Source organism: Lethenteron reissneri, chromosome 62, assembly GCF_015708825.2.
Source record: "Lethenteron reissneri isolate LAM-NWPU_2019-01 chromosome 62, ASM1570882v1, whole genome shotgun sequence".
In the NCBI taxonomy this organism is placed as follows: domain Eukaryota; kingdom Metazoa; phylum Chordata; class Hyperoartia; order Petromyzontiformes; family Petromyzontidae; genus Lethenteron; species Lethenteron reissneri.
The window spans coordinates 3,317,770-3,325,956 of record NC_083840.1 but is presented as its reverse complement, the minus strand read 5'-3'; the positions used below and the strand labels follow the sequence as shown (position 1 = coordinate 3,325,956).

General features: G+C 52.9%; 1 long non-coding RNA gene across 2 annotated transcripts in view; it reads left to right on the top strand.

Moving 5' to 3' along the window:
• LOC133358557 (uncharacterized) overlaps positions 1-475 on the top strand; it is a 13,798-nt gene extending 13,323 nt beyond the window's left edge. For both annotated transcript variants that reach the window (XR_009757093.1, XR_009757094.1), the window contains exon 6: positions 1-475. This exon is cut by the window's left edge and continues 3,068 nt beyond it. This is a non-coding gene — a long non-coding RNA (uncharacterized LOC133358557).
• Positions 476-8,187: the final 7,712 nt, after the last annotated feature.

Here is an 8,187-nt window from a genome sequence, read left to right as displayed (position 1 = left end):
GATGATTGTGATGATGGTAATGATGATGATGGTAATGATGATGATGGTGATGATGATGATGCTGCTGACGATGATAATGATGGTGATGATGGTAATGATGATGATTGTGATGATGATGGTGATGATGGTGATGCTAATGATGATAATGATGATTGTGATAATGATGATTGTGATGATGATTGTGATGACGGTGATGATTGTGATGATGCTGATGATTGTGATAATGATGATGATGATTGTGATGATAATGATTGTGATGATGATGGTGATGTTAATGATGATTGTGATGATGATTGTAATGATGATGATTGTGATGGTGATGATTGTGATGGTGATGATGATGGGACTGCAAGATGGGGGTTGTCAATACCAGCTCTGCAACAGCCTGCAGGATCTGGCAGCAAGACGGAAGAGACAGCACCTGTCACGGCCCCATCATCATCATCACAATCTCAATAAAAAATAATAAGGCTCATTTATTGCTCTGGCTTGTCGGCTTGTTTGTAATTTTGTTGATGCCACGCGCAGTACGCTGGACTAGCCGCTAGATGGCGCTACAAGACGTATTTTTTCTTCTTGGTTCTTTCGGTAAAGTCATCACGTAGAATGGAAATAGCACAATAATAAAAATAAAACATAATAAAATAATTCTCACGACGTTTCGGCCACAACGCAAGCAGCCGTCCTCAGGTGGAGAACAGGTCTGTCGAGAAGACAGCGTCTGAATGACACACCCCAGGCTCCAAGCCTGCTTGCGTTGTGGCCGAAACGTCGTGAGAATTATTTTGTTATGATTTATTTTTATTATTTTATTATTTCCATTCTACGTGACTTTACCGAAAGAACCAAGAAGATGAATCCCTGCATAATATTTTATTATGTTTTATTTTTATTATTTTATTATTTCCATTCTACGTGACTTTACCGAAAGAACCAAGAAGATGAATCCCTGCAGTCACGAAAGCTTTAAATCGAAAGACGTCTTTTGTTTGTTGGTGAGATGTTGACTACCTCGCCAGGTGTACAGGAGGTCGTGGGTTCGATCCCAACCCTGACGCCTGCTGCTGTGTATTTGGAGTTTGCGTGTCTTTCTCTCTCTCATCATCATCATCACGGTGGCTAGGAGATGTTAACTACCTCGCCTGGTGTACAGGAGGTCGTGGGTTCGATCCCAACCCTGACGCCTGCTGCTGTGTATTTGGAGTTTGCGTGTCTCTCTCATCATCATCATCATCACGGTGGCTAGGAGATGTTGACTACTTCGCCTGGTGTACAGGAGGTCGTGGGTTTCATCCAGACCCTGACGCCTGCTGCTGTGTATTTGGAGTTTGCGTGTCTCTCTCATCATCATCATCATCACGGTGGCTAGGAGATGTTGACTACTTCGCCTGGTCTGCAGGAGGTCGTGGGTTCGATCCCGACCCTGACGCCTGCTGCTGTATATTTGGAGTTTGCGTGTCTCTCTCATCATCATCATTACGGTGGCTAGGAGATGTTAACTACCTCGCCTGGTGTACAGGAGGTCGTGGGTTCTATCCAGACCCTGACGCCTGCTGCTGCTGTATATTTGGAGTTTGCGTGTCTCTCTGTCTCTCATCATCATCACGGTGGTGAGATAAAAATAGTTAAATAGAAATAATATCGAGACCCCCGTAGAACGCTGATCCGTCACATCACTCTGTTTTCCAGAATTGAATTTTTTCACTAACACGAACATAAAATGTAAGGAAATCAAAAAATCTACGAAGCGCTTTGGAGTGAGGAGGACCCCCCCCGAACCCCCACGTAATTCGCTCAGCCAATCGGAGCGACGCAAGCTCTGAGCCAATCGGCACCCTCTGTCCACCAACCCGAACACCCCTCGCGATTCGATTATTAAGGAATCGTAGTCACGATTACATTACAATTCTTTCTTGAAATGTTCGATTATTTGGTAGATTTTTATTGACAAATTAGAAATTATCAATCGATTATTTTTGATATAAAAAAGACCCGGATAAATTATTAATCGATTACTTTAACCGATTATTTTAATATCGGTTAGCGAGTAGCAGAACTTATGAACACACAAAGACAAAGATTCCCCGTGTAGCCTTAACAGACTGTTGGGGCAAGTGCAGTTAGCGAGTAGCTGAAGCCTATGAACACACAAAGACAAAGATTCCCCGTGTAGCCTTAACAAACTGTTGGGGCAAGTGCTGTTAGCGAGTAGCAGCACATATGAACGCACAAAGACAAAGGTCCCCCGTGTAGCCTCAACAGACTGTTAGGGCAAGTGCTGTTAGCGAGTAGCAGCACCTATGAACACACAAAGACAAAGATCCCCCGTGTAGCCTCAACAGACTGTTGGGGCAAGTGCTGTTAGCGAGTAGCAGCAGCACATATGAACGCACAAAGACAAAGATCCCCCGTGTAGCCTCAACAGACTGTTAGGGCAAGTGCAATTAGCGAGTAGCAGCACCTATGAAACAGTGGCGTGCGGTGAGGCACACGAAGATGAATTCCTGCAATTCACGAAAGTTATAAAGTAGAAATTTAAATTACAAATGGTCAATTCATCGTCGGGTCCGGTGATTCATAGGGTAATCAACACACCAGATTACCAATTATGTACTCGTATAAAGAACAACAACAACACAACGCGCTTTTAAAAAAAAATTACTGCCCCGGGCGAATTTATTAGATTCGCTGAGCAAGGGTCGACGGGGTCAGAAATGGGAAACATTGATCCGAAATTTTATTTTGTGTTTTTTTTGGCGAAGGAATATTTATTTATTTATTTAACCTCGTGTTTTTTTTGCCGAAAGCAATTACGACGTTGAGCGCTGTGATCGCGAGCCTGCGTCTCGCGTGTGTCCGTGTGGGTGCTTGAATGTGTGTGTGTGTGGGTGCCTCAGTGTGTGTGTGGGTGCCTGTGTGTGTGTGTGGGTGCCTCAGTGTGTGTGTGGGTGCCTGAGTGTGTGTGTGGGTGCCTGAGTGTGTGTGTGGGTGTCTGAGTGTGTGTGGGTGCCTGAGTGTGCGTGTGGGTGTCTGAGTGTGTGTGTGGGTGCCTGAGTGTGTGTGTGGGTGCCTGAGTGTGTGTCTGAGTGTGTGTGGGTGTCTGAGTGTGTGTGGGTACCTGAGTGTGCGTGTGGGTGTCTGAGTGTGTGTGTGGGTGCCTGAGTGTGTGTGTGGGTGCCTGAGTGTGTGTGGGTGCCTGAGAGTGTGTGTGGGTGCCTGAGTGTGTGTGTGGGTGCCTGAGTGTGTGTGTGGGTGTCTGAGTGTGTGTGTGTGTGCCTCAGTGTGTGTGTGTGGGTGCCTCAGTGTGTGTGTGTGGGTGCCTGAGTGTGTGTGTGGGTGCCTGAGAGTGTGTGGGTGCCTGAGTGTGTGTGGGTGCCTGAGTGTGCGTGTGGGTGTCTGAGTGTGTGTGTGTGTGCCTCAGTGTGTGTGTGTGGGTGCCTCAGTGTGTGTGTGTGGGTGCCTGAGTGTGTGTGTGGGTGCCTGAGTGTGTGTGTGGGTGCCTGAGTGTGTGTGGGTGTCTGAGTGTGTGTGGGTGCCTGAGTGTGTGTGTGTGTGCCTCAGTGTGTGTGTGCCTCAGTGTGTGTGTGTGTGCCTCAGTGTGTGTGTGTGGGTGCCTGAGTGTGTGTGTGCCTCAGTGTGTGTGTGCCTCAGTGTGTGTGTGTGTGCCTGAGTGTGTGTGTGGGTGCCTCAGTATGTGTGTGTGTGTGTGCCTCAGTGTGTGTGTGGGTGCCTGAGTGTGTGTGTGTGCCTCAGTGTGTGTGTGCCTCAGTGTGTGTGTGCCTCAGTGTGTGTGTGTGTGCCTCAGTGTGTGTGTGTGGGTGCCTGAGTGTGTGTGTGCCTCAGTGTGTGTGTGTGTGTGCCTCAGTGTGTGTGTGCCTCAGTGTGTGTGTGTGGGTGCCTGAGTGTGTGTCTGAGTGTGTGTGGGTGTCTGAGTGTGTGTGGGTACCTGAGTGTGCGTGTGGGTGTCTGAGTGTGTGTGTGGGTGCCTCAGTGTGTGTGTGTGGGTGCCTGAGTGTGTGTGTGGGTGCCTGAGTGTGTGTGTGCCTGAGTGTATGTGGGTGCCTGAGTGTGTGTGTGTGTGGGTGCCTCAGTGTGTGTGTGCCTGAGTGTGTGTGGGTGCCTGAGTGTGTGTGTGTGTGGGTGCCTGAGTGTGTGTGTGGGTGCCTGAGTGTGTGTGTGGGTGCCTGAGTGTGTGTGTGTGTGCCTGAGTGTGTGTGGGTGCCTCAGTGTGTGTGTGTGGGTGCCTGAGTGTGTGTGTGGGTGCCTGAGTGTGTGTGTGGGTGCCTCAGTGTGTGTGTGTGTGTGCCTCAGTGTGTGTGTGGGTGGGTGCCTGAGTGTGCGTGTGGGTGCCTGAGTGTGTGTCTGAGTGTGTGTGGGTGTCTGAGTGTGTGTGGGTACCTGAGTGTGTGTGTGGGTGCCTGAGTGTGTGTCTGAGTGTGTGTGGGTGTCTGAGTGTGTGTGGGTACCTGAGTGTGTGTGTGGGTGCCTGAGTGTGTGTGTGGGTGCCTGAGTGTGTGTGTGGGTGCCTGAGTGTGTGTGTGGGTGCCTGAGTGTGTGTGTGGGTGCCTGAGTGTGTGTGTGCCTGAGTGTGTGTGGGTGCCTGAGTGTGTGTGTGGGTGCCTGAGTGTGTGTGTGTGTTCCTGAGTGTGTGTGTGCCTGAGTGTGTGTGTGTGTGCCTGAGTGTGTGTGTGGGTGCCTGAGTGTGTGTGTGGGTGCCTGAGTGTGTGTGTGTGTGCCTGAGTGTGTGTGTGGGTGCCTGAGTGTGTGTGTGTGTGCCTCAGTGTGTGTGTGGGTGCCTGAGTGTGTGTGGGTACCTGAGTGTGTGTGTGGGTGCCTGAGTGTGTGTGTGGGTGCCTGAGTGCGTGTGTGTGTGCCTGAGTGTGTGTGGGTGCCTGAGTGTGTGTGTGTGTGTGTCTGAGTGTGTGTGTGGGTGCCTGAGTGAGTGTGTGGTGTCTGAGTGAGTGTGTGGGTGCCTGAGTGTGTGTGTGGGTGCCTGAGTGTGTGTGTGTGTGTCTGAGTGTGTGTGTGGGTGCCTGAGTGAGTGTGTGGGTGCCTGAATGTGTATGGGTGCCTGAGTGTGTGTGTGTGGGTGCCTGTGTGTGTGTGGGTGCCTGAGTGTGTGGGGGTGCCTGAGTGTGTGTGTGGGTGCCTGAGTGTGTGTGTGGGTGCCTGGGTAGGTGTGTGCGTGTCTGAGTGTGTGTGGGTGTCTGAGTGTGTATGGGTGCCTGAGTGTGTGTGTGTGCCTGAGTGTGTGTGTGGGTGCCTGGGTGTGTGTGTGGGTGCCTGGGTATGTGTGTGCGTGTCTGAGTGTGTGTGGGTGTCTGAGTGTGTATGGGTGCCTGAGTGTGTGTGTGTGCCTGAGTGTGTGTGTGGGTGCCTGAGTGTGTGTGTGTGTGCCTCAGTGTGTGTGTGGGTGCCTGAGTGTGTGTGTGGGTGCCTGAGTGTGTGTGTGGGTTCCTGAGTGTGTGTGTGGGTGCCTGAGTGTGTGTGTGGGTGCCTGAGTGTGTGTGTGGGTGCCTGAGTGTGTGTGTGGGTGTCTGAGTGTGTGTGTGTGTGCCTGAGTGTGTGTGTGGGTGTCTGAGTGTGTGTGTGGGTGCCTGAGTGTGTGTGTGGGTGTCTGAGTGTGTATGTGAGTGCCTGAGTGTGTGTGTGGGTGTCTGAGTGTGTGTGTGGGTGCCTGAGTGTGTGTGTGTGTGCCTGAGTGTGTGTGTGGGTGTCTGAGTGAGTGTGTGGGTGCCTGAGTGTCTGTGTGGGTGCCTGAGTGTGTGTGTGGGTTCCTGAGTGTGTTTGTGGGTGCCTGAGTGTGTGTGGGTGCCTGAGTGTGTGTGTGTGCCTGAGTGTGTGTGTGGGTGCCTGAGTGTGTGTGTGGGTGCCTGAGTATGTGTGTGTGGGTGCCTGTGTGTGTGTGTGGGTACCTGAGTGTGTGTGGGTGCCTGAGTGTGTGTGTGGGTGTCTGAGTGTGTGTGTGGGTGTCTGAGTGTGTGTGGGTGCCTGAGTGTGTGTGGGTGCCTGAGTGTGTGTGTGTGTGCCTGAGTGTGTGTGTGTGCCTGAGTGTGTGTGTGTGTGCCTGAGTGTGTGTGTGGGTGCCTGAGTGTGTGTGGGTGCCTCAGTGTGTGTGTGTGGGTGTCTGAGTGTGTGTGGGTGCCTGAGTGTGTGTGTGGGTGCCTGAGTGTGTGTGGGTGCCTGAGTGTGTGTGGGTGCCTCAGTGTGTGTGGGTGCCTGAGTGTGTGTGGGTGCCTGAGTGTGTGGGGGTGTCTGAGTGTGTGTGTGGGTGCCTGAGTGTGTGTGTGGGTGCCTGAGTGTGTGTGTGGGTGCCTGAGTGTGTGTGTGTGTGCCTGAGTGTGTGTGGGTGCCTGAGTGTGTGTGTGGGTGCCTGAGTGTGTGTGTGTGTTCCTGAGTGTGTGTGTGTGCCTGAGTGTGTGTGTGTGTGCCTGAGTGTGTGTGTGGGTGCCTGAGTGTGTGTGTGGGTGCCTGAGTGTGTGTGTGTGTGCCTGAGTGTGTGTGTGGGTGCCTGAGTGTGTGTGTGGGTGCCTCAGTGTGTGTGTGGGTGCCTGAGTGTGTGTGGGTACCTGAGTGTGTGTGTGGGTGCCTCAATGTGTGTGTGGGTGCCTGAGTGTGTGTGTGTGTGCCTGAGTGTGTGTGGGTGCCTGAGTATGTGTGTGTGGGTCCTTGAGTGTGTGTGTGGGTGCCTGAGTGAGTGTGTGGGTGTCTGAGTGAGTGTGTGGGTGCCTGAGTGTGTGTGTGGGTGCCTGAGTGTGTGTGTGTGTGTCTGAGTGTGTGTGTGGGTGCCTGAGTGAGTGTGTGGGTGCCTGAATGTGTATGGGTGCCTGAGTGTGTGTGTGTGGGTGCCTGTGTGTGTGTGGGTGCGTGCGTGTGTGTGGGTGCCTGAGTGTGTGTGTGGGTGCCTGAGTGTGTGTGTGGGTGCCTGGGTATGTGTGTGCGTGTCTGAGTGTGTGTGGGTGTCTGAGTGTGTATGGGTGCCTGAGTGTGTGTGTGTGCCTGAGTGTGTGTGTGGGTGCCTGAGTGTGTGTGTGGGTGCCTGGGTATGTGTGTGCGTGTCTGAGTGTGTGTGGGTGTCTGAGTGTGTATGGGTGCCTGAGTGTGTGTGTGTGCCTGAGTGTGTGTGTGGGTGCCTGAGTGTGTGTGTGTGTGCCTCAGTGTGTGTGTGGGTGCCTGAGTGTGTGTGTGGGTGCCTGAGTGTGTGTGTGGGTTCCTGAGTGTGTGTGTGGGTGCCTGAGTGTGTGTGTGGGTGCCTGAGTGTGTGTGTGCGTGCCTGAGTGTGTGTGTGGGTGTCTGAGTGTGTGTGTGTGTGTCTGAGTGTGTGTGTGGGTGTCTGAGTGTGTGTGTGGGTGCCTGAGTGTGTGTGTGGGTGTCTGAGTGTGTATGTGAGTGCCTGAGTGTGTGTGTGGGTGTCTGAGTGTGTGTGTGGGTGCCTGAGTGTGTGTGTGTGTGCCTGAGTGTGTGTGTGGGTGTCTGAGTGAGTGTGTGGGTGCCTGAGTGTGTGTGTGGGTGCCTGAGTGTGTGTGTGGGTGCCTGAGTGTGTGTGTGGGTGCCTGAGTGTGTGTGGGTGTCTGAGTGTGTGTGTGTGCCTGAGTGTGTGTGTGGGTGCCTGAGTGTGTGTGTGGGTGCCTGAGTATGTGTGTGTGGGTGCCTGTGTGTGTGTGTGGGTCCCTGAGTGTGTGTGGGTGCCTGAGTGTGTGTGTGGGTGTCTGAGTGTGTGTGTGGGTGTCTGAGTGTGTGTGGGTGCCTGAGTGTGTGTGGGTGCCTGAGTGTGTGTGTGTGTGCCTGAGTGTGTGTGTGTGCCTGAGTGTGTGTGTGTGTGCCTGAGTGTGTGTGTGGGTGCCTGAGTGTGTGTGGGTGCCTCAGTGTGTGTGTGTGGGTGTCTGAGTGTGTGTGGGTGCCTGAGTGTGTGTGTGGGTGCCTGAGTGTGTGTGGGTGCCTGAGTGTGTGTGGGGTGCCTCAGTGGTGTGGTGGGTGCCTGAGTGTGTGGTGGGTGCCTGAGTGTGTGGGGGTGTCTGAGTGTGTGTGTGGGTGCCCTGAGTGTGTGTGGGTACCTGAGTGGTGTGTGTGGGGTGCCTGAGTGTGTGTGGGTGCCTGAGTGTGTGTGGGTGCCTGAGTGTGTGTGGGTGCCTGAGTGTGTGTGTGGGTGGTCTGAGTGTGTGTGTGGGGTGCCTGAGTGTGTGTGGG